We start from the raw sequence: 25,669 nt of genomic DNA on the forward strand, positions 1-25,669 counted from the left end.
CAACTATGAGAAGGCACGAGCATGGCAACACCTGCAGTGCCCGTAGGGAGGAGTAAGCGCATTCAGAGGCAGGCAACAGAAAGAAACCTCCCATCCTGGCCTGGTAGCACACTGACTAAAGGGGACAAGAAGGCGGTCAGAGCAGTGAGTGGCTCCGGACAAAGAGAGGATCACAGGTATCTGGCATTCACCTTCTACCATTGTTTCCAAATCAAATTAAATAATATGTGCATAGGGGCTTGGGTATTTGTGAGATCCTCTAAACCATAGAACCATCCTTTTTTTAACTCAAGCAAGTATTTAAAGAGCATTGAATGAGCTAGGCCCAGCGATAAACATCATTCCTATGCTAAACTCAGTGGCTTATTTCACCAGAAAGCCAACTCTGACTGAGGCTCAGTTTCCTCCTCTCCAGGACTCTGCTTTCCCATTCATAAAAAGTGGCTCCCAGGTGGTGCCCCAGCATCAAGCCTTGATGCTTGCTAAACGGCAGGGGCCCCTGTTCGATTTTAGTGACTGGGGGCAACGGGGGACAGAATGAAATCAAGAACCTCTCCCAGAGCCTCTGCTTTGAAGAGATTTAGAAAAACTATCACAAAAGTTTCTGCTCTTTGATTCATGTCTGTCTGTCTTTCCTTCCTTCTTTCTTTCTTGACTACACCCAAGGCACATGGAATTCCCGGCCAGGGATCAAATGGGAGCTGCAGCTGAGCCCTAAGCCACAGCTGCAGCAATGCCACATCCATAACCCATTACACGGGGCCAGGGATTGAACCTGTGCCTCTGCAGGGACAGTGACAGACCCTTAACCCACTGTGCCACAGTGGGAGCTCCTTGTTAATGTGTTTAATAGTGAATGTTTAAAGCAAATTATTTTTAGTATCAGGACAGGGTGGGGATTTCTGAGAGAATGGTATCAGTGTATGAATGTAGGGGGTGCAGCAGTAGGAATCTGAATATAGTTCACATACTCAGATGGGCAGAGAAAATGAGAGACCCTGATGGGCCTAACACTAAGTGCAAGCCATATATATACCAGAGTTTTTAAACAAAGGAATACTCAATCAAGTTCACAGGTAAGGAGTTCCTGCCATGGTGCAGTGGGTTAAGAATCCAACTGCAGCAGCTCCGGTTGCTGCCGTGGACACAGGGGTTCCCTCCCCGGCCCAGCACGGTGGGTTAAAGAATCTGGTGTTGCCACAGCTGTTGCTCGGGAACTTCCATATGCCACAAGTGTGGACATTAAAAAAAAGTTTATAGGTAAAACATAGTAAGACGACATTTCAATACTGTATCCATGTTTTAGGAACTACTGCCTCTACCCATAATTCTTTTATTTAAGTCCCAGGGCAAGCCTTTCCAACTCACTGTCCTTGGCAAGAGAACACTGATTAATTGTTTGCTTTTCTAAGTTTTCATCATTATTACAACTAAAATCTTTTACAACCAATGGAATCATTGTTAAAAGTGTTTTTGATATGTTTGAATGTACTTGCTTTGGGGATAAGAAAGAAACTCCCACAGTAAGAGGAAAGTTATAGACCACTATAGAGACTGCTCAGACTTTTGCATCAAAATCTCCATCATATAAATTTCATTATGAATCCTCTGATTTCAATATGAACCTCCAGAAAAGTTTGCTTATATATTTGTATTTAAAGGTTTATAGAAAAAGGCCATACACTGCTTGACCTTAAGAAATAGTAACGCTTAATGGCTAAGCAATGAGATCCTGCTGTACAGCACTGGGAACTGTATCTAGTCACTTGCGATGTGAGAAGAGTGTGACTGGGTCACTTTGCTGTACAGTAGAAAAAGGACAGAACACTGGAAACCAGCTGTATTGGAAAAAATAAAAATCATTAAAAAAAGAGAAACAGTAACTCTTGGAGGAACACACATAACCTCTAGGTGTTAAGGTGTTAACTGGTATATAACAAACTGGAGTAAGATTTGCTAAGAGGATTCAAATTCACTGATGTCCAGTTGTTTCCAATATGTCCAGTTCCACATAAATAATCCATCCCTCCCCACAGAAAATTCCTCACAGCTAGTAAGATTCTGTGGTGTTGGTGGCTATAAATCTCAGTAATAATCATCTCTGGACTTGGTTTAGTAGATTGGAATCTGCCTGATAATCAGGATTAAAGAGCTAATCAAAAGTGGCTTTGTAAAATGTTTAAGTAAGGCTGGGTTAAGCAACTGTCTGCGGCAAGATGCAATCCAGCATGTAACTCCTAAGGTTTACTTTTGTCGTCTTTTTTCATTTCGTTATAAAGAAATAAGCAGATAAATTTGTTTAAATGAATAAACACCCAACCGCCCAGGTACTATAGTGAAGTCAGGATTTGGGCTCTAATGGTGACCATAAAATACTATGAAGAAATTCCTTCATTTACTCCTGGGAATAAGCATTAAAATTTTTTTAACAAGTAACTATGTGAGGTGATGGATGTGTTAACTAATTTTAATGTGATAATCATTTCTCACTGTATCCATATGTCAAATCATCATGTTGTATGCCTTAAACGTACACAATATCATGTATTAATTATATCTCAATATAGCTGAAAAATAAAACATAGATAAAATTTAAAAGTAATATAAATAATATATCATAACTAAGGATTTTGGCTGTACTTCCAAAAGAGCACATTCGTTGTTATAGTTTCTATTTTGCATTAAGTACACTCACAGCTAAAATAAACTTTGGGGTTTGGAGTAGGAAGCACATTGCCTAGAACTCTAGTCAGGCTCAGACCCAGACAGTATCTGCAGAGGGAAAGAATTGGTGGGAGCAATTTCCAAGTATACCCGTGGCACTCGGAACTATTCACAGGGCATTTCCTGCAGATGGTTTTACAAAAAAAGAAACTGGGGGAACCCCAAATCTAATTACTTCAACCCACACTCTCCCCCAACTTCCATCCTCATCCTTATCCTCAGACTGCTCTGTGCTGCTTTTTTCTACCTCTCTGTTCCCCTTCCCTCCCTCGCTTCCAACTCAGTGATTAAACTGTGCCCTGTAGAATCCGCCATCCTTGTTAATCAAATTCTCTACATCATTAACATGAGGAAACCTTCCCTACAAATCCTTGCCTTCCCTGAGACTTGGCTCTCTTCTGAAGACTCTTCCCCAGAGAGTCAGGGGTCAGTCTCCTCTTCCCAATGCTTGTGCAGTCCATTAATCCAACTTTCTGAAAAGCCTCTCCTCCCTTTGGGTTCATGCCATCTGGACATACAAGCTTTTCCCCCTCCTCATCACAGACATCTTGTCTCCTGGACATTTCCGTTCACTCATTTGGGTCACTGGGGGCCTTTCTAGCCCATCTCCTGCCGTCATCCTATAAAACTTTACTGTTTGTGTGAACAACCAACTCCACTCTCCTGTCTCCTACTTCTTGGACATCATTCTCTCAAGTGACCTTTACTATCCTTCATCATCTGCATCAAATAGATCTCCCATTACTTACCGACACTGACAACAGACTTGGAAATTCGGCTTTGAGACCTGTTCTCTAGGTTACCTCTTGCCATTGCACTTGGAAACATCACTGTCCACATGGATAGCTCATTCAAAAACCTAGACTGTCAAGTCCCAGAACTCTTCTGTTCTAAGGATCTTCACCTTTGCTCTACTTTAGCCAGCTACTCTACAGTGACAGACTAGGATTTATCACCTATTGCTTCATCTCTGACACCTCAAGGAACTGCACGCCGTCTCTTAGTCTTTCAGCTCTTTCATCCCACTACAATAGCTCTTTAAAACCTCTCGTCTCTTGATCCCATCCTTAGTTTCTCAAATTCCTTCCCTTCACTTTTCCTATACAGTGTTCATGCATGGAACCTACTCCCTCACCAGCTCCTTCAATTTCTTCCCAACCAGGCTGCCATAACTGACCTAAAGCCCTACTTCTAGGACCAATGTCAGAAATTGCTGTCTTCATCCAGGCATGAACAAAGCTAAGAACAGATTTGATAAAAATCATACTAATGTGAAGGAAGATTAAGCAATTACAAACTCCTCAGTGCCACTCCACAAACCTCTCATTTGTCCTCATTCACTGCCCTCCCCACTTACCCCAAGTGCCTACTGCAAAACTTCATGATTCGCCTCAGGTCTCCCACCGCACTCCTCTCTCTATGGGGGTGACCTTGCTCCAGCATGCCTTAGAAAATCAGAGTTCTCTACTGGGTATTTCTTCACTCCTCCCTGTTGTGTGTGTGCTTTAGCTCTTGCCCTGCAGTTTCAGAAGAGGGGGTTTCGCCTCCTATTTCAGACTGATAAAGAGCCTCTACCTATGTTCCTGATCTCTGTATTCCTATCTTTTTGCATCAATAATTATTCCATCTCCCCCATAATGTCAACCACTTCACCTCTACTCTCTATCTCCCCTTTGTTGCTTAGCTTTAATGTTTAAATCCTTATTTTCTTACACACACACACACACACACACACTTTCTTGACAATGTATCCCCTTCCAGACTTCTCTCTCTCTTTCCCTAGATAGGCCCAGTACAAAGTTAGGCTCTTTTAGGGCAGGGATTTGGGTGTGTTTCGTTTGGTAACCTACAACAGACACTGGCACATAGGTGCTCAATAATTACTTGCTGAATAAATGAGTACTTAGCCTCCTCAAAAGATTACACTTACTACGTCAACTTCCTCCCCTCCTCTTTACTCTTCCAGCCCTCTCTCTGTAAGCGGTTTCCTGCCCCTACGCCCACAGCTCCAACTACCCAAATCAGATGGACAGTTCCTTACTTAACCTCTCTCAAGGACTAACACCATTAGCCATCCTCTCCCCGCTTGAAGACTGTTTTCTCCTCTGCCTCCATCGCACCACGCCTCCTCTTACCCTCTGGATAATCCTTTTGGGTTTCCTTTGCCAAATTCGCTTGTCCTGCCACCATACTAAGTTACTAGGCGCTGATATCCCCCTAGATTCAGCCCTCAGCTCTCTTATCCTTCACCACTTGGCATGTTCTACATGGGTAAGCTAATCCAGATGCATGGATTTAATTACCATCTATATGCTGATGACACCAAAAAGTCTCTAGCCCCAGACTTCTTAGCGCTACATGCAATAGAAAAACAGGAGTTTCTGTGGTGGCTCAGTGGTAACCAACCTGATTAGTATCCATGAGCACAGGGATTCAATCCCTGGTCTTGCTCAGTGGGTTAAGGATCTGGCGCTGCCGTGAGCTATGGTGTATCACAGATGTGGCTCAAATCCTCCGTTGCTATGGCTGTGGTGTAGGCCGGCAGCTGCAGCTCTGAATCAACCCCTGGGCCTGGGAACTTCCATATGCCGTGGGTGTGCACCCCCCCCCAAATAGGAAAACAATAAAACTGATATTTGAGGGCTTATGTTCCAAAGCACAATTCTAAGCTCTTTACATATATTTACTCATTTTGTGCTCATAACCAGCCCATTAGGATGGTACTCTTATTACCAGCACATATAGATGAAGAAGCCGAGGCATAGAAAGGAGAGTAACTTACTCAAGGTCACACAGCTAGGTAGTAAATGGTAGAGCTTCTTAATAGTGATATGAGCACCCTTTTAAAATAAAATAATGGCTTTATTTCTACACAACCCACATACTATAGATTTTACTCATTTAACAACATGACAGTTTTTATTATATTCATGTTGTTGTGCAAACATCACAATTTAATTTAAAACTTTTTTTAACACCCCATAAAGAAACCTGGTACCTATTAGCAGTCACTTTTAAACTTTGATTTTAGGAACAGAAACTTTAAGATAATTACATTTTAAAAAGAAGTAATTATAATGTGTTAAGCCAATTAAGATGGAATGGTTTCTTTTTTTTTAAAGTGTGCATATATTATTTTTACAATACAACAGATTCTTTTTCATGTATTTAAAAGAGGAGTTTTCTACCAGGATTGGATTTACTTATATGCTACAATAAATTCAAACAAGAAAGAGCTAAATATTCCTACAACCAAATATTGAAGCCTTACTGTGTTACCGAAAGGAAGACACAGTGAACCCTCACAGGAAGAACAGTAAAAAGGAGAGTATCTTTAGAAGACTGAAGAAAGAATGACCTCTTCTTACCTACATAATTTTACATGATACATAGATGTATAATAACATGAAAAATGAAACCAACTGTACAAAGCCAAAAGAATATGTAAATGACAATTATCAACAGCATATATGGCACAAATGAAAAGAAATTGCTTAGAAGAGAAAGTAAAAGGCTTTTTTAAAACAGAAGAGTTCAGTAGACTTTTAATGAACGGCAGGTGGAATGACACAGCAAAAGTAACACTGCACCACGATGCCAGATTTCCTTGTCCAGTAACTGCAAAGCATTAATGAGTTATTTCCAACCTAATACCATTAGAGGACTTGGGATAGACCAAGAAGGAGAAAGAAAGAAATAAGATTTATAAGTTATAAATGATAGCAGAAAATCACCACCACTGAAGAAATGCATCAGTATCCAGTTTTACAAAACAGTAAGTCTTTCAAATGTCTTATTTCAAGCTCTTCCCTCTAATACACACGATACTTAATTTGAGGTTCGAAATGTATTACTTCAAAATATGTCAGATGCAGATCCCACAGCTCCGAATAACCTTGAAACCAAAACTGGTGTGAAAGGACAGCTCTTTATTTCTATCTGAGATAAAGGTATGAAGAGTGAACTCATCTCATGGAGCTGCAAAGACTCTTTGTTCAATTCATACATCATGTATTGAGCACCCACTATGCCCCAGACTCTATCTTGGGTGCTGGGGACCAGAGAGGAAAAAAGATGTAATCTCTTGCCTCAAGTTAAGTAGGGGAGGAGAAATCATAGAATGAGGTAGAGTATGAGACTAAGATAAATAGCACAGCCTGGATTTAACAAGAGTGTTCTGTTTTTAGACCAAGTATGCCAAACTTTTATTCTAGAAAACATGGTGAGTTCCGCTGCAAAAACCATCTAAGTCCTGGGAGAAAGAGATTATTTCTAAATTGAGGTGTGGGGGGTGTCCATCTGAGAGGCATGAAGGTATTCTTTCACTCACTAATCCATTCATTCCAAAAATGTTTTACTTTTAAATATTTATTTATTTATTGGCCACCCTGCGGCATACGGAGTTTCTGGGCCAGGGGTCAGATCCGAGCTGCAGTTGCAACCTAAGCAGCAGCCACAGCAATGCCAGATCCTTAGCCTACTGTGCCAGGCCAGGGAATGAACCTGCATCCCAGTGCTCTGAAGATCCCGTTGCACCATAGTGGGAACTCCTATAAATATTTTACATTTAGTACCCATTATATGTCAGGCTGGAAGATACAAAGAATAAAATTCTGTCCAATCTCCCAAGGAGGTCTCTGTTTAGTGAGCACAGTAAATGAACACTGATACTATACAAGTGGAGATGAGAATAAACATTATAATGGTTAATATCTATTAAAGATTTACCATGTACCAGGTATCTTTGAAAGCATTTCATACGTATTCTCATTTACTCCTGATAACAATCCAATGAAGTAAGTAGCTATTAGTCTTCCCATTTTACAGATGAGGAAACTGAACCAACAAGAGATTATACGACTTATCCCTGGTCAGGTGGCTTGAAAGGAACAGAGCCAAGCTCTGCATGTTATCAGACTGACTTTCAAGCCTGCATCCATAACACCCATACTATCCTATCTTAAACAAATGTATAAATCAAGAGTATGTAATCGTGGATGATAATCCTCACAGCAAAGTTATGAAGTAGGTTTTATCATCCCCACTTTAGAAAGGAAGAAACTGAGGAAGAGAAAGGATCTAAGTTTTCCAGCTAAGCAGCAGAGCCAGAATACAAATACACATTGGCCATAAATCTATATATTAGAAATGTTAGTTCTAACCACACTGGAAAAGAAAAACTACTATGTTTATACAGTTCTTCCAGAGTATCAGAATCACACTGAAGAGTATTCATGTTTTTAAAATGCCTTAGGCACATGGCACCTTGGGGAGTAACTTCTGCACCATCTGTGTCTGCATCAAGTAGTTACCACAGAAACTAATAATTCTTCAGGACCGGCAATACGCTCTGCGCTTTGATTTGTTTTGATAAGAACAGAAACCCCCTGGAGGAGAAGACAAACAGGACAGAGGACTGACATTACAGTTTTGTCGGTAGTACAGTTGGATCTGCTGTAATTACACTGTGTGCTGCATAAAGAATTGTTCAGGGAGAATTCTATGCTACTTGTGGACTTTGATTTCAAAGTCATTTTATCTATTAAGTCTACCACTTAGGAAAACACATTTGTTTGCATCATTCCTGAGAAGCATATAAAATAGCACTCATCAGGGCCACAGAGCAGCCTGAATGATATGCAATTACTAAGATACTTTATTTGAACATAGACAACTGATATCACATATAAATACTGCTTCAGAGTTAGAGGAGAAACTAGAAAAATTTTACTAGCAGAAAATGCAACATTTCCCAAAATGCTGAAGCCATAAGAAAAAACAAATTTCCCAAAGTGTTTTTTCAGAAATATTAGCAGAAGAAGTATTTTAGAATAACTGAAGCATATGTAATCGTGTTACGGGACATTCTTTACATATCCAAGATAATTTTCTAATTTGTATTACATAAAATGAAACAGTATATGTGTTATATTAATATTTAAGTATAGTTTTACACTTATTAATTTTAATTTGTTCTTTGGATATACATTCCAGTATATTTTTAGGGTTTAACCTCATACAAATGAAGTTACAAGTTTCTTAACTTTAAGAAATCCCAAGTTGTTTTAACTTCATGCCAATGTTCCCCCCCCCCCCCAATGCCTGCAGTATGAGGAAGTTTAGGGCCAGGGACTGAACCTGCGCCACAGCAGGGACCTGAGCCACTGCAGTGACAATGCTGGATCCTCAACCTGCTGAGCTATGTGGGAACTCCAGTAAGTGTTAATTTCTATCATCACCACCCACACGCCTGTTATCTGAAAAGAGAGTAAGGAACAAATATCAAATACTACTTTGCCAGATGGAGCTTAGTACACATACAGTTTCACTTTCCAAGATACAAAAATGAGTCATTTTGTGCCTTTCTCAATCAGATTTCAGGAAAGTAAAGATTTGCCTATTCTCATTTCCTAAGTCTGTATCAATTTCCTTCCTGGCTACAAAAAATGAAGGGCTCTGAAGCTGATGAAAACTAAGCAAGGAAGTAAAAAGGACCTCAACTGAGACGGATCTACTAGCCCAAACCCAGGCTGGAATTCTATAATAGTATCAATATTCCTCAAAAACTGAAGTCTGGATGGGCTTACTGCTCTAATAAAGGTCAAAGTTCAAGAATTCCCATTTTTGCCTAAAATGTTTATGGTTTTCTCTTAGATATTCACATATTTGAACAAACTGCTATAATAATAATTAAAAATCCAAATCTAATATAAAGAAGACAAAATAATAGCATTGAAAAATATGTCTAAATTCCATCCAAATATTTATTTCACAATGACTTACTTGATACTTTCAAGCAATAACAGACTAGGCTCCGGAAATACAGGGATAAACATGTAGCTATACTAGTTATACCTAAGGCCACCTTCCCAAGAAAGGAATAATAATAACTAACTGTGCTGAAAGTTATTAATTACCAGGCACTCCTGTAAACATGTTTTATAGACCTACTTTTTCAGTCTACACAACTCTGTGCAGAAAATGACTTTTAGCCCCATTTTACAGAAAAGGAGACTCAGGCACGGAGAATTATGTAGTCTGTCCTTGGTCACAGATATAAAAAGTCACAGGTAGGGTCCAAAGTCAGGCACTCCAGCACCAGAGAGTACACTCATAACATACACTCTCTGAGGCAGCTGAGGCAAATGTTTGTTTAATCAGTCAATAAATATCCAATGAGTGCCTACCATGTACCTGGTACTGGTTTATTTAGGCAGTAAGAATTCCACAGTTAATAAAAGGCACGAAGGACAGCATTATCAAGGAAGAAAGATAAGAAGTGTTGGGGAGAGATGGCAATTTCAGATAGAACTGTGAAGGAAGGTGGCTTCACCAATAAAGGAGGGACTCCTCCCACCCTGCTCACACACAGACACAGAGAAACCAGGTAAGGATTTCCCCCATAGCTGCAGTCTCTAAAAACTCACAATCTGGTAAAGAAGACAGGCACTCAAAGAGATTACTATAATCTGGTGTGGTGAAGGTAACATCTTAAGAACTATCGGCAAGAGGGAGCAGGGAGGGAATGTAACTCAAACTCAGTTAGGGTAACAAAGATGATGGATTAAAGCATGAAGCAAGTCTTACAAAAATGAGGAGTTAGACAAGGAAACAAAAGGGAAGATCTAGCAGCGGAGCCTGCAGAGGAGCAGCAAAAACCCAAGGGCAGAAGAAGGCAAGGAGTGACTAGGTACTCTACAGGGAGCTCCCCTACTGCTGAAGGAAAATGTGTAAGGAGAAGGATGGCAAGAAGGATGGCAAGGCTGGACAGGGCCCAAGCACACTAGGCTGCATGTGCCTACATTCATCTACGCAGGAACTAGGGAGGGCCTGGACCATAGAGAGCTTCTGCCACGAGAATGGAAAAAAGAGTAGATGGAACTGTTAGAGCAAAGAACTAACAGGACTTGGAGGTTTATTGCTTGGATGGTAGTAAATGGAGACATTGTCCACTCAGGGAATACAGAAGAATCAGATTTGTGAATGGAATAAGGTGCTGGGGACACACTAGGGCTTCCGAGGTGCCTGTAGGAAAGCCAAGCAACTCTCTTCAGTGGGCAGCCCCAGATGTAGGTCTGTAGCTCAACGGCGAGGACTGGTCTAGGGAAGAAAGAGAGATTTGTTCTTCATCTGCCCAAACTCAATGGAGGGCATGACATGGATGAGACCACCCTGCAAAAAGAAAGCCAAGGACAGACCTTTAAAGAACAATATGTGAAAGGCTTCCTATGATTTTATAATGCTATATATCAATCGGCATATTTAAAGTGTACAAGGAAATAGTTTACATGTTCACAGAGTTGGGCAACCATGACCATGATTCAGTTTCAGAACATTTTCATCAGCTAAAATGAAACTCTGTAACTGTTCATCACTCTCCATCTCCCTGATTCTTCTCCTCCTCACCAGCCCTTGATAATCACTAATTTACTTTACACCTACTCTGAAACTTTTCTCTAAATGGAATAAAACACTGTGTGATCTTTAGTGTTTTCTTTCACTTAGCGTAATGTTTGAAGGTTCATCCATGTTGCAGGATGTTATCAGTGCTTCATTCCTTTTATGGATGTATGATATTCCACTGTAGGAATATACCACATTTGTTTAATTATGCATTCATCAATTGGTGGACATCTGGGTTATTTTCACTTTTTGGCTATTATGAATAACTCTGTTATGAGCATTTGAGTACAAATTTTCCCCTAGACAAAGGCTTTCATTTCTCTTGGGCATACACCTAGGAATGCAATTGCTGGGTCATATGGTAATTCCATGATTAACTTTTCGAGGAAATGGCAAGCTGTTTTTCACAATGGTTGCAGCATTTTACATTCCCACTGACAATGTATGAGGGCTCCAATTTCTCCACAGCCACACCAACACTGGTTATTTTCCTTTTCTTTTTTAAAAACGTCATACTAAAGGGCCTGAAGTGGTATCTCACTGTAGTTTTGATTTGCATTTCCCAAATAACTAATGATATTGAGCACCTCTTCATGTGGTTATTGGCCATTTGTGAATCTTCTTTAGAAAAATGTCTATTAAGATCCTTTGCCCCAATGGTGAAAAGATGCTCAACATCACTAATTATTAGAGAACTGCAAATCAAAACTACAACGGGGTATCACCTCACACCAGTCAGAATGGCCATCATCAAAAGTCTACAAATAACAAATTCTGGAAAGGGTGTGGAGAGAAGGCAACCCTCCTACACTGTTGGTGGGAATGTAAATTGGTGCAGCCACTATGGAGAACAGTATGGAAGTTCCTTAAAAACCTAAAAAGTAGTGTTACCATATGATCCAGCAATTCTTTTTTTTTTTTTTTTTTTTTTTTTTTGTCTTTTGTCTTTTTGGTCTTTTGTTGTTGTTGTTGCTATTTCTTGGGCCGCTCCCGCGGCATATGGAGGTTCCCAGGCTAGGGGTTGAATCGGAGCTGCAGCCACCGGCCTACGCCAGAGGCACAGCAACGCGGGATCCGAGCCGCGTCTGAAACCTACACCACAGCTCACGGCAACGCCGGATCGTTAACCCACCGAGCAAGAGCAGGGACCGAACCCGCAACCTCATGGTTCCTAGTCGGATTCGTTAGCCACTGCGCCACGACGGGAACTCCATGATCCAGCAATTCTACTTCTGGGTATATATCTGGATAAAACTTTCATGCAGAAATATACATGCACCCTTATGTTCACAGCAGCACTATTCACAATAGTCAAGACATGGAAACAACCTTAATGTCCACAGACAAGATGACCGGATTAAGAAGATGTAGTATATACACATGATGGAAGACTACTCAGCCATAAAAAGGAATGAAATAATGCCATTTGCAGGAACATGGATGCTACTAGAGATTCTCATACTAAGTGAAGCAAATCAAAAAGAGAAAGACATACACTATATGACATCACTTATATGTGGAATCTAAAATACAGCACAAATGAACCTATCTACAAAACAGACCCATGGACAGACCCATGGAACAGACTTGAAGTTGTGGGTGGGAGGGGGAGGAATGGAGAACTGGGACTTTGGAGATGCAAACTATTACATTTAGAAAGGATAAAAAATAAGGTCTGACTGTATAGCACAGGGGACTATATCCAATTTCCTGGAATAGACTTATGATGGAAAAGAATATAAAAAAAGAATGTATATATATGTATGACTAAGCCGCTTTGCTGCACAGCAGAAATTGGCATACTATTATATATCAACTATACTTTCATAAAAATAAATAAAAAACAAGACTGCTTGGGGGGGGGGTACCACAATTGGCTTGGTTTGGACCAATTGACAGATGTTGCAGAGCAGGGCCATAAAAAAGAAAGATACGGGGTTCCTGCTGTGGCTCAGCAGTAACAAACCTGACCAGTATCCATGAGGATGTGGGTTCAATCTCTACCCTTGCTCACTGGGTTAAGGATCCAGTGTTGCTGTAAGCTGTGGTATAGGTCGCAGCTGCTGCTCAGATCCTGAGTTGCTGTGGCTGTGGTGTAGGCTGGCAGCTGCAGCTCCGATTCAACCCCTAGCCTTGCAACTTCCAAATGCTGCAGATGGGGCCCCTAAAAAAAAAAAAGATACATGCACCCTAATGTTCCTAGGTGCATTATTTACAATAGCCTAAGACATGGAAGTGACCTAAGTGTCCAACAACAAATGAGTTGATATAACGTGATATATATATATATGCACACACACACACAGGAATATTACTCAGCCATAATAAAAGAGTGAAAATAACATCATTTGCAGTAAAATGAATGGACCTAGAGCTTATCATACTAAATGAAGTAAGTCAGGCAGAGAAAGACAAACAGCATATATTGTTTATACGTGGCATCTAAAAAAAATGATACAAAGGAACTTATTTTCAAAACAGAAACAGACTCACGAAGAAAACAAATTTATGGTTACCAAAAGGAAAAGGGATAAATTAGGATGAACATATACACACACTATACATAAAACAGATAAACAACAAGGTCCTACCATATAGCACAAGGAACTATATTCAGTATTTTATAATAACCTATAATGGAAAAGAATCTGAAAAAGAATACATATATATAAAAACTAAATCATTTTGCTGTTTACTAAAATCCAACACAACATTGTAAATCAACTATACTTCAATTTTCAAAAAAGATCTTTGCCCGTTTTTCAATTGGGTTGTCTCTTTATTGTGGAGTACACACTGTTTTGGAGTCCCTACTCTGATGCTTACTACCTGTAGAACCCTGGATAAGTCATTTCAACTTTCTCTATTCAGTTAACTCATCTATACATTGGGCACAGTAGTACCTACTTCACATGCTGTGATAGGTAGTGCTAGTGATCATTAAATGGTAGCTGTTATTGTTCAAAATAATATTTAAATACATTTTTAGATATGTATGTTCAAGTCTGTAGTGATGGTTTTCAATCTCATTGTACCAAAAGGTTTTTTTATACTGGCTTTATTTTTTTATTTTATTTTATTGAGGTACATTTACTTTACAGCGTTGTGTTTACACTGGTTTTACTTTTTAATTTTTTATCACAGTTGATCTACAATGTTCTGTCAATTTCTTTTTTTTTTTTTTTTTTTTTGTCTTTTTGCTATTTCCTGGGTCACTCCTGCGGCATATGGAGGTTCCCAGGCTAGGGGTCCAATCGGAGCTGTAGCCACCAGCCTACGCCAGAGCCACAGCAACGCGGGATCCGAGCCGCGTCTGCAACCTACACCACAGCTCACGGCAACGCCGGATCGTTAACCCACTGAGCAAGGGCAGGGACTGAACCCACAACCTCATGGTTCCTAGTCGGATTCGTTAACCACTGCACCACGACGGGAACTCCTGTCAATTTCTGCTGTACAGCAAAGTGACCCAGTTACACGTATATATATGTTCCTTTTTTTAAATTATGAACTATCAAAAAAGAAATAAAAAAATAAAAAGATAAAAAAAAACCCACATCATTACTTCAGTTGTTATTTTAAAAACAGCTTGTGTGATTCTACAGAGTAAATTAAAATGTAGAAGGATGCTTGTTCTCGGTATTATTTATAATAGTAAAAAAAACGAACTAATCCAAATATCCATCAGGAGGGAACTGTTTCAATTAACTATGGACTATCCAAACAATGGACTATTGTGCAACTGGTAAAATATGTGAGTAGCTCAATATGTACCAATATGAAATCATCTCTAACATACATCAAATGAAAAAGCAAATTAAAGAATACTATGTATTGTATGATTCCAATTGTATATTATGAAAAAGATATATATGCATAAATGTATGAGTGTGTATGTGCACAAGCACACATATGCTTGCACAGATACAAAAGCAACCTGAACACCAAGAAAAGAAACTTAACAGTGGCCACCTTGGCGGAATAGGGCTGTGAATGAAGTGGGGATATAAACTTTTTTATATTTCTGTAGTTTAAAAGAGTTTTAACTGCATATAATAATTTTCAATTTAAAAAATCCTGGTAACTGTCAATTTTTTCTCAAGCATATCTATCCTAGTTACATAAAATATAAATGAGAGAGAGAAAGCCTGATTTAAAATGAATCACTCCTACTAATTTTAAGATGAGATAAAAACTGATCTGAATTTTCAGTTATTATAAAGTACAGTTTGGTCCCCGTTTGGCTGACACAGCCTGAGTATTTCAGATAAGCGAAGGAATTAAAACGCAGCAGTGCTACTTCTATGCAGCTATTTCGACCACAGTAACTTTCAGAACAACAGCGTCTCAAAGAGTCCACATCAACCTTGATTATATGATGAAATATATGATTTCTGTGCCAATTCTGAAGAAAATCTGACACCCTGAAAGTGCTTTAAAAATTGATTACATTGAGTCATACTTTCAACAAACATTTATTGAGCACCTACTGTGCATTCAGCAATCTGTTAGGTACCAGAGACTATGACAAATGCTAAGAGAAGCATGTATAAAATGTGCTAATGGTCACAGAGCACAGGGACAGGAGAGATTCATTCTTTCCCAGGCTGTCTGGGAGGGGAGATCTAAGACAGCTTCACAGAAGAAAGGACATTTGAGCAAGGTCTAGGACTTCATCAGAGAAGGGGGACAGACGCAACACCACAAAGAGGGAACAGCAGGAACAAATGCCTGGAAGTATCTGGCAAACACCTAGAGGCATGTGAGGTATCTGAGAGCCTGTGACTAATCCAGTTTGGCCAGAGACTAGGGTACTGGGGTGAAGAGGAGTATATATATGACTATAGGATGGAAGGCTGTAAAGGTAGGCCTGAGGAAGCCTCTGAGGGAGTTTCAGCACCCCTAGGCTGTAGCACAGAGGTAACTGCATATGGCAAGACTAGTATTTTTTAAAAGCACCCTCTTGATTAAGAAATATAAGAAAATAATTACTTTAAAAGTTAGGATAATAGTTATTTTGGAAGAAGGGAAGGTTTGTGACTGGGACAGGGACTTCCAGGGTGGCTGACAATGTTCTATCTATTTCTTGATCTGGATGGAGGCTTTTTTTTTTTTTTTTTTTTTTTGGTCTTTTTAGGGCAGCACCTGCAGCATTCCCAGGTTGGGGGTCCAATCCGAGCTGTAGCTGCCAACCCACACCACAGCCACAGCCACAGCCACAGCCACGCCAGATCTGAGCCACGTCTGCAATCACAGCTTATGGCAACGCTGGATCCTTAACCCACTGAGCAAGGCCAGGGATCAAACCGGTGTCCTCATGGATGCTAGTCAGTTATGTTACTGCTGAGCCACAATAGGAACTCCTGGATGGAGATGTAAAGTATGTTTGCCTTTGCTCTGTGGTATTAAGCTACACATGTGAATGCTTAGGGTTTTTTTAATCCTTCTCTCATTTTACAATTAAATGTCTTAAAAAAAAAGCAAGCACCCTTTTGTGACACTGTGTAGTCAAACTAGAGATAAGAGGGAACTAGAAGGAAGGTATGTAAAGAAGTTATTTCATCTAGATGTAAGATGAAGAGGGCCAGACCCAGGGCAAGGACAGTGGGAGTGAGGAGGAAATAAACTCACTTGAGAAACATCTTGAGAGTTAACTGCCAGAGGCACCGTGAAGATACAGAGAGTAAGTTCAGCTTTGGACATAGTGAGCATGACCTTTGGGACTTCAAATACTACTTTTCCTTTTCAAATTTATAGCTTTCCTTTACTTTGGTATCCATCTATCAACAGTAACATCCTATTCCCTATCAGTCATAATTCAATTCACGTTTCTGGCTTTCAAATAGGATAAAGAAGTGAGACAGGAGTAATTCTTTTTTTATTTTTTAGGGCTACACATGCAGCCTATGGGAATTCCCAGGCTAGGGGTCGAGTTGGAGCAGTAGCTGCCAGCCACAGCTGCAACCACAGCAACGAGCTGCGTCTGAGACCTATACCACAGCTCACGGCAACGCCAGATCCTTAACCCACCGAGTGAGGCCAGAACCTACATCCTCATAGATACTAGCTGGGTTCGTTACTGCTGAGCCACGAGAACTCCCAGGAGTAACTTTTGATGTAACAAGACTAGAAAAGAAAGGAGGACTATGGTTAAGAGAGGTGTGTATAAACCCATGTAAAGGAGAAGCTCTTTCATGAAATCAGTGACGGTAGTGAAAGACAGAAGTAAACAAACACTATCCCAAGCGAACTATTCCACTAAAATGGAAGAAAGGTTCTGCAAGGCAAAGACTATTGAGTCAAAGAGTTTCCCAACCCGACCAACAAAAATCAGGAGGGGACTGCACCATGTACCCATGTTACATTCACATATCTGGGAAGTGTTAGGTATATGAACCTAAAGAAGAATTATAATAGAAATTCGAAGGTGAGAGTGACGGGCCGATGAGAAAGTGAAGAAAAGGTCACAGCACAATGGAGGAGCAAGCAATATGGGTTATGCACAAGCCAAAATGAACTGTCTTCACGTGAGAAAAAGATGGCTATCAGCAACTGTGTGTGTTAGATTAACTACAGAATGGGCCAGGGCAGCCCATGGCCCTAGTGCCCCATGCTGTTTTATCACGCAACAGGCACTCACCAAATGCGTAAACCAATTTTGATAATATACACCTAGAAATATTATGATTTTACCCTTACACCTTTGTGTCTTCTACTGCATAATAATAAGAAAACCTAGGTACTGGGAGTTCCCTCATGGCTCAGCAGGTTAAGGATCTGGTATCGTCACTAGTGTGGCTCAGGTTCCATCCCTGGCCCCAGAACTGCCTCATGTCGTGGGTGTGGCCACCCCTCCCCCCAGAACCTAGTTACCATTTATTCAACATATACTCTATGCCAGGCACAGCCTAAGACCTCAGCATGCATTACCTGGCCGAATACTCACAGCAAGTCCAATAATGAGGTGCCAATATGATAAAGTTGCATCCCTTACAGTGGCACCTCTGAGAAATAAGACACGAGTTCTGCATAGGACAGAACTGGGCAAGGGCAAGGGCAAAAGAGAATGGCTGCCTCACACACAGTCCAACTCAGGTCATTAAGGTAAAACATTACATAGGGATTAGGAGCTAAATCTCTAGTTAGTGACAAAGAGTGATTTTGTGGGATCTTATCCTGAGTATGTCTATCTTCTCTGGCAACATGTGGCAGTGGTAGGCGGTTGGTAGTGATAAAGATTTGGGATTGTGGCCAGCTCCCTGTTTCTTTCCATCAAAAATATGGCCAACATCTGGCAGCATCAGCAAAGGTCAAGATGAATGAGTCTCTATTAATACATATGTTACAAACTGGATTGCCAAAATTGGTCCAATTCCATTATAGATTTATAGTTCAGCTGCACTGATCACTAACTAAATCTATACATGAGCCATTAGGTGGGCCTTTAAATCTGTCTGTTTCATGGAAATTTCTATTCTGGTAGTAGTTGTAAGAGATTTGATCTTTATCGTACTTTCCTGGCAGCAGTAAAATTCCATTTCCATCAACTCTGTTTCCTCTCAGGAAATACTCAAAACATTGTTCTCAACTATGAATCATTTTTGACTGCCAGGAAAAAACTCCCCTCCCTCTCCCCACTCCCATTTTGCATCAAAATGTACTTTCCCTAAAACAGTTTTGGGGAAAGACATACTTACTTGAAGAAAGGAAAAACAGTAAATTCTTCAATCTTCCCCATCTATGGCTTTGCTGAAGCAGTTCACCCTGCCTCAACTATCTTCTCCCTTAGAGCTGCCTATCCAAGTGCCACCAACTCATTCATTCATTCAACAAATACTCCCTCAGTACCTACTAGTTTTTCAGATGGTAGGGGTTCAAATAACTATATTAGGAATTAACTAGGCAGAGATTAGAGGATGATCTTTGTAGGTAGTGGGACTATCATGTGACATGCTCAGAATTTCCTTCGGGGAAACATTTAAAGCTGGCCCTTTAAAGACAAGCAGGAGGAATTAAATGGAAGAGGAAAGGCATTTGCGGAAGTCAAGAAGGCCTCCAACGACAGGGAGCACAACCGAACTGCTGCCTCAATGATTCATTCTAGTGTTTGTGCTGAAGGCATGCTTCCAAAGGCACCTGCCCAGTGACTGAGTACAGCGAGCACAGGACTGTACTGACCACTGACGCTAACTCCCCAAAGGCTTTTCTGAACCTTCCTTCTACTGCACAGCATCTAGGTAGCTTCTGCCGAAGCTACGCTGTCTCCGATTCACTAGGGGTCAGACTTGCATCATGGACCACTGGCACTCCCACCCGTTCCATTTCCCTCCCCACCGTCTCTCACCCAGGCGGATGGTTACAAAATCCTTGTCTCTTTATTCCTAAATTTCTGCTTTTCAGAGGACCTAGACTAAGACAGCATTCTAGACAGAGGGCGCAGCATGAGTAAACACCCAGAGGCATAAAAAATGACATGCTCTGAGCACCTAGAAATATTAAGATTTTACCCTCACACCCTTGCTTCTTCTACTGCATAATAATAATAATAATAATAATAATAAACCTAGCTACCATTTATTGAACAAATACTCTATGACAGGAATAGTCTAAGCCCCAAGCAGGTATTACTTGGGTAAATACACACAGCAAGTCCATGATGTAGGTGCCAATATTCATCCCCATATTACAAACGAAGAGACTCACATCCCTTAAGGTGGCACCTCTGGAGAAACAAGAGGGAGAATTTACAGGACAGAACTGGGCCTGGGCAAAAAGGAACGCCTGCCTCGTACACAGTCCAACCCAGGTCATGAAATAAGTACTTTGTGTTAAACACTGTTCTAATCATCATAGGGGTATAGAGATTAAAGTGAAACAAACAAAAAATACGATTCCATTCTTCAGGACCTCACACGCTAGCAGACAAGATATACAAATGGCCAACAAGCACTAGGATATTGAGAAATGCAAATCAAAACTACTATGAGGTACCACCTCACACCAGTCAGAATGGCCATCATAAATAAGTCCACAAATAACAAATGCTGGAGAGGGTGTGGAGAAAAGGGAACCCTCCTGCACTGTTGGTGGGAATGTAAATTGGTACAACCACTGTGGAAAACAGTCTGGAGGTTCCTCAGAAAACTAAATAGAGAACTACCATATGATCCAGCAATCCCGCTCTTGGGCATCTATCCAGACAAAAATAGAACTAAAAAAGATGCACTCCTATGTTCATTGCAGCACTATTCACAATAGCCAAGACATGGAAACAACCTAAATGCCCACTAACAGATGAATGGATTAAGATGATATGGTACATATTTACAATGGAATACTATTCAGCCATTAAAAAAAAGAATGTACTTGGCAGCGGCCACTGTGTAGACCGGATTCTGCTTGCTCATGCCTCTCCCTGCTTCCTCTGCAATCATGTCTGCCAAACCCAATATGGCTGAGATTGAGAAATTCGGTTAAGTCAAAAGTGAAGACAGAAATGCAAGAGAAAAATCCACTGCCTTCAAAAGAGAAAATGGAAAAGGAGAAGCAAGCAGGTGAATGATAAGGTGTGTGCTGCCAAAATGCACTGTACACTCCACAAGCACTGCCTTCTGATCTTCCTTCTTTTAGCTGTTTAAGATGCAAAGAGGTCGGATCAAGCCTAAGTGACTGTGCTGCCCCTTTTCACATCAAAGAACGGAGAACTACTGACACGAAGGCCATGCCTGCCTCTCCCATCGGCCTGTTTTGCTGGGAGGGAAGGAAAAAAAAGCGAATGTTGAAGGAGGAAGCTGGGTGGAATCTACTGTATAAAGAGCACTGCTCCAAGGTGTCCTTCGGGCTGTAAAATGCAGGGGTTTTTTTTTTGGGGGGGGGTTGTCTTTTTGCCATTTCTTGGGCTGCTCCCGCAGCATACGGAGGTTCCCAGGCTAGGGTTCAAATCGGAGCTGTAGATGCTAGCCTACACCACAGCCACAGCAACTCGGGATCCGAGCCGCGTGTCTGCGACCTACACCACAGCTCACGGCAACGCCGGATCCTTAACCCACTGAGCAAGGCCAGGGATCAAACCTGCAACCTCATGGTTCCTAGTCAGATTCATTAACCACTGCACCATGACGGGAACTCCCTGTAAAATACAGTTTAGTCAGAGTGTCATCTTTTTTTGTTGTTGTTGTTCAAATGATTTTAATTATTGGATGAAATGCACACCTTTTAAATATGTAAATAAAAAGTTTTAAAACGTGAAAAAAAACTGCAGTAATGCTATTTGCATCAACATGGCTACAACTAGAGATTCCCATACTAAGTGAAGTCAAAACCGCAGTAATGTTATTTGCATCAACATGGCTACAACTAGAGATTCCCATACTAAGTGAAGTCAGAAAGAGAAGGACAAATACCATATGATATCACTTATATGTGGCATCTTAAATATGGCACCAACAAACCTATCTATAAAACAGAAACAGACCCATGGACGTGGAGAACAGTCCTGTGGTTGCCAAGGGAGGCAGGGGAGGGAGTGGTATGGACTGGGGGTTTGGGGTTAGTAGATGCGAACTATGATATTTAGAATGGTTAAGCAATGAGGTCCTACTGTACAGCACAGAGAACTCTATCCAATCTCTTGGGATAGACCATGATGGAAAATGACATAGGAAAAGGAATGTACACACACACACACACACACACACAGAGCTGGGTCACTTTGCTATACAGCAGAAATTGGCACAACACTGTGAATCAACTATAACAAAAAATTTTTTTTAAAACTTGAGTTCTGGATACTGCTGTAATAAAAGAATGGTGATCTTTGGGAAAACATATCCCTTTGGTCTGTTTTTTCATCATAAAGTAAAAATAAGACTACCCTAATTTAATTAAGGTGTAAATTAAGTTAGAAAATATGGTCATTATGCCTTGAAAACAGTAATATGTAAAATATCGTATTTTCACTTAAAAATTTGTTAAGAGGGTAATCTCAAAGAGTTCTTAACACACATAAACACAAAATAAACATAAGAGAAGGAGGAGACTTTAGGAGGTGATGGATATGTGTATTATCCTGAGTGTGATACTGGTTTCAAGAGCGTATGCATTATGTTTAAACCTATCAAATTGTATACATTAAATATGGGCGGTGTTTTGTATAACAATCACACCTAAATAGAGTTGTTCGACAAGTGACCACCAATTTTGATTTGTAACACCACCAAGACATGGTGTGGTATTATCCAAAAATTCTCAAACTACAATTGATTTTCCTTTGTTTCATCTGTCACATAGCATTTTTATGTGGAAAGGTACTGCTAGGAAATCAAATAATAATGAGAATCAATTCCCAGAAGGCTATGGATTGCTAGAGCTGGAGCCAAAAGCCCTCCTTAGGTCCTGGACACTAGAAAGGTCATCTGATGATGGCCTGATGTTGATATCCTTTCTCAGACTCAGGCTTTTTTCTCATTGCTGCCTCCTGACTTGACTGACGAAAAACAGAAGCTCTTGGGCCCTACTTGTGAAAACCAAAATAACCTTACCAAAAAAAGGAATCATTACCTCCAAACAGCCTGAAGTGGTCTGTGTCAGATAAGATAGTTTCAATGACTCAGAAACTGTCAGATGCGCATGAGCTAACTGACTAAAGCTACCTATCAATGGTGGTTGCGCATGTAAAATGAAAGCATCTTCAGTCCTCTGGGCTGAGACAACCACTTCCAGACCACACACTATACGCGTGCGCACGCACGCACACACACACACACACACACAAACACAAGCACTCTCTTTTGATAGCTTAAAGACCAAATAAATATGAAGAAAAACACTCTACCTGTATTGTATCACAGGCTAGGTTAGCACTTCCCTTAAAAAAGAAAGGATGAAAGCAGTTCTAGTGACCTGTAAACATACATGGTTAAGGAATTACCAACAACTTTGCAGCATCTAACTCTAATTTTTATCCATAAAATGTAATAAGAGAATAATATATCATGGCCATTTGTGAGGCTCAACATTCTTAACCCAAACAATGCCAATTATTATATCAAAAGCCTAAGGAAGAAAATCCATATGATTATTTATGCAGATGAAGAAAAAGTATGATACTCATTCAAGAGCCATTCGTGATTTTAAAAAATACTCAGGGAGCTCCTGTTGTGGCTCAGGAGGTCAAGAACCTGACATAGTGTCCGAGAGGATGCAGGTTCCACCTCTGGCCTCGCTCAGTGGGTTAAAGTTCCAGCACTGCCACCAGCTACAGCATAGGTCGCAGATCTGGGGCTTGGATCCGGTGTTGCCGTGGCTGTGGTGTAGGCCAGCAGCTGTAGCTCTGATTTGACCACTAGTCTGGGAACTGGGAAATCCCATGTGCCACAGGTATGCCCATAAAAAGGAAAAAAACAAAAAACAAAAAACTCAGTTAACTAGAAATAGAAGGGAACTTCAATTTCCTCAGCCTGAAAAACAGCATGTGTGAAAAAACCTACAGCTAACTTACAGTTAATTATAGTTAATGGTGAAAGACTGAATTTCTCCCTAAGATCAGGAACAAGGCAAGGAACCCACTCTTATCATTTCCACTCAATATTATACTGGATCAAAGTCCTAGCTAATGCAGGAAGGTACTGCAAATAAAGAGAGATAAAACTGGGGAGGAGAAATAAAACGGTCTTCAATTACAGAAAACTTAATTATCTAAGAAGAAAATTCAAAAGAACCTAGGAAAAAACTACTGGGTCTAAGTGACTTCAACAAGGATGGAAAATATGAGACCACCATACAAAAATAAACTGTATTTTTATATACAGCAGTGAACAACTGGAGACTGAAATTTTTATAAGCACCATTTGTAACAGAACCAATAAATATGCAGTCCTCAGGAATTAATCTAACAAAGTATTAGAAGATTTATATGCTGAAAATTATGAAAAAACAAACACTGATGAGAGAAATCAAAGACATAATAAGTAATTGGAGAGATACACTGTTCATGGATCAGAGGACTCAATATCATCAATATTGCAATTCTCTCCCAATTTATAGATTCACTTCAATCTCAATTCCATATTCAATCCAATGCTCAATAAAACTTAAGCAGGCTTCTTCTTTAGAAATTTATAATTCTAAAAGTTATATGGAAAACCAGATAATCTAGGATAATGAAGACAATTTTGAAAAAGAAAAAGCTGAAGGACTCAAAACCAAATGATTTAAAGACTTACTATAAAGGTACACTATTCAAGACAGTGTGGTGTTGGTAAAAAGATAAACATATAGATCAATGAAACAGAAACCCATCCATACGTATACAGGCATACCCAAGAGAATACGGTAGGTTTGGTTTCAGACCAGCACATTAAAGCAAGTGAGTCACACAAATTTTTTGGTTTTCCAGTGCCTATATAAAAGTTAGGAGTGCCTGTTGCAGTTCAATGGTAACAAACCCAACTAGTATCCATGAGGATGCGAGTTCCATCCCAGGCCTCGCTTGGCGGGTTAAGGATCTGGCATTGCTGTGAGCTGCAGTGTAGGCTGCAGATGTGGCTCAGATCCTGCGTTGCTGTGGCTGTGGTGTAGGTCGGCAGCTGTGGCTCCGATTCGACCCCCTAGCCTGGGAACCTCCATATGCCACACGTGCAGCCCTAAAAAAGACAGAATAAATAAATAAAATAAAAAGACAAGCCACAGACTGGAATTAAAAAATGGTATAGTCACTATGAAAAAGAATTTGACTATTGCTTATAAAGTTAAACACACATCATAAAACCCAGCCATCCCACTCCTTGCTATCTACCCAAGAGAAATAATAATATATATCTACACAAAACCTGAACTACAAATGTTTACAGCAACTTTATTCATAATCACTGCAAACTTTAAACTATCCAAATGTCCATTAACTGATGAATGGATAAACACATAGTAGTACATTCATATAATTCTACTCAGCAATAGAAAGCAGCAAACTATTGATAAATTCAATGATTCTCAAAAACATTGTGCCAAGTAAAATAAGCCAGACTTGAAAGGCTACATATTTTGATCTTTATGTGAGGTTCTGGAAATGACAAAACTATAGAGACAGAAATCAGAGCAGTGGTTGCCAGGGGTTGGCAATATAGAGAGGAGACTGACTACAAAAGAGCATGAGGGAACACTCTGGGTGACAGAAAATTCTATCATCTTGCTTTCAGTGGTGGCCACAAATTATGCAATTTTGTCAAAATTCATAGACTTTTACATACCTAAAAAGGATGAGTTTATTAATGTAAATTATACCTCAATAAAGCTGAAAAAAAAAGCCCGCACTATCTCAGAAATGGCCAACTATTTGAGGCAGACATAATATCTAATCAGAACTAAAAATGCTAAGTTATGATTCTAAGTTTAAGATACATGATTAAAAGAAAAGGAAAACAAGGACAAAATCAGTGACAGTTTTGTGTGTCTTTCACTGCTCCTTGATATAACCATGAAAAAGGGTTCTAGTAAGGTGATACATGTATAATTTAGGAACAAAATACCCCAATCTGCTATTTAT

The 25,669-nt window shown here is 40.1% G+C and overlaps 1 protein-coding gene and 1 non-coding gene across 38 annotated transcripts in view; one reads left to right on the plus strand and one right to left on the minus strand.

The window, feature by feature from the left end:
* Nucleotides 1-25,669, minus strand: part of ATP11C (ATPase phospholipid transporting 11C) — a 180,488-nt gene that overhangs the window by 114,186 nt on the left and 40,633 nt on the right. The gene's annotated exons all lie outside the window — the stretch shown is intronic.
* LOC146394801 (U6atac minor spliceosomal RNA) lies at nt 22,963-23,089 on the plus strand. Its single transcript, XR_014835947.1, has one exon. It is a non-coding gene; the product is annotated as a U6atac minor spliceosomal RNA (small nuclear RNA).

This window comes from Sus scrofa, chromosome X (assembly GCF_054392235.1).
Source record: "Sus scrofa isolate SSC_HxYL_T2T_F1_AM1 chromosome X, Sscrofa_HxYL_maternal_Yorkshire_Landrace_v2.0, whole genome shotgun sequence".
Taxonomy (NCBI): domain Eukaryota; kingdom Metazoa; phylum Chordata; class Mammalia; order Artiodactyla; family Suidae; genus Sus; species Sus scrofa.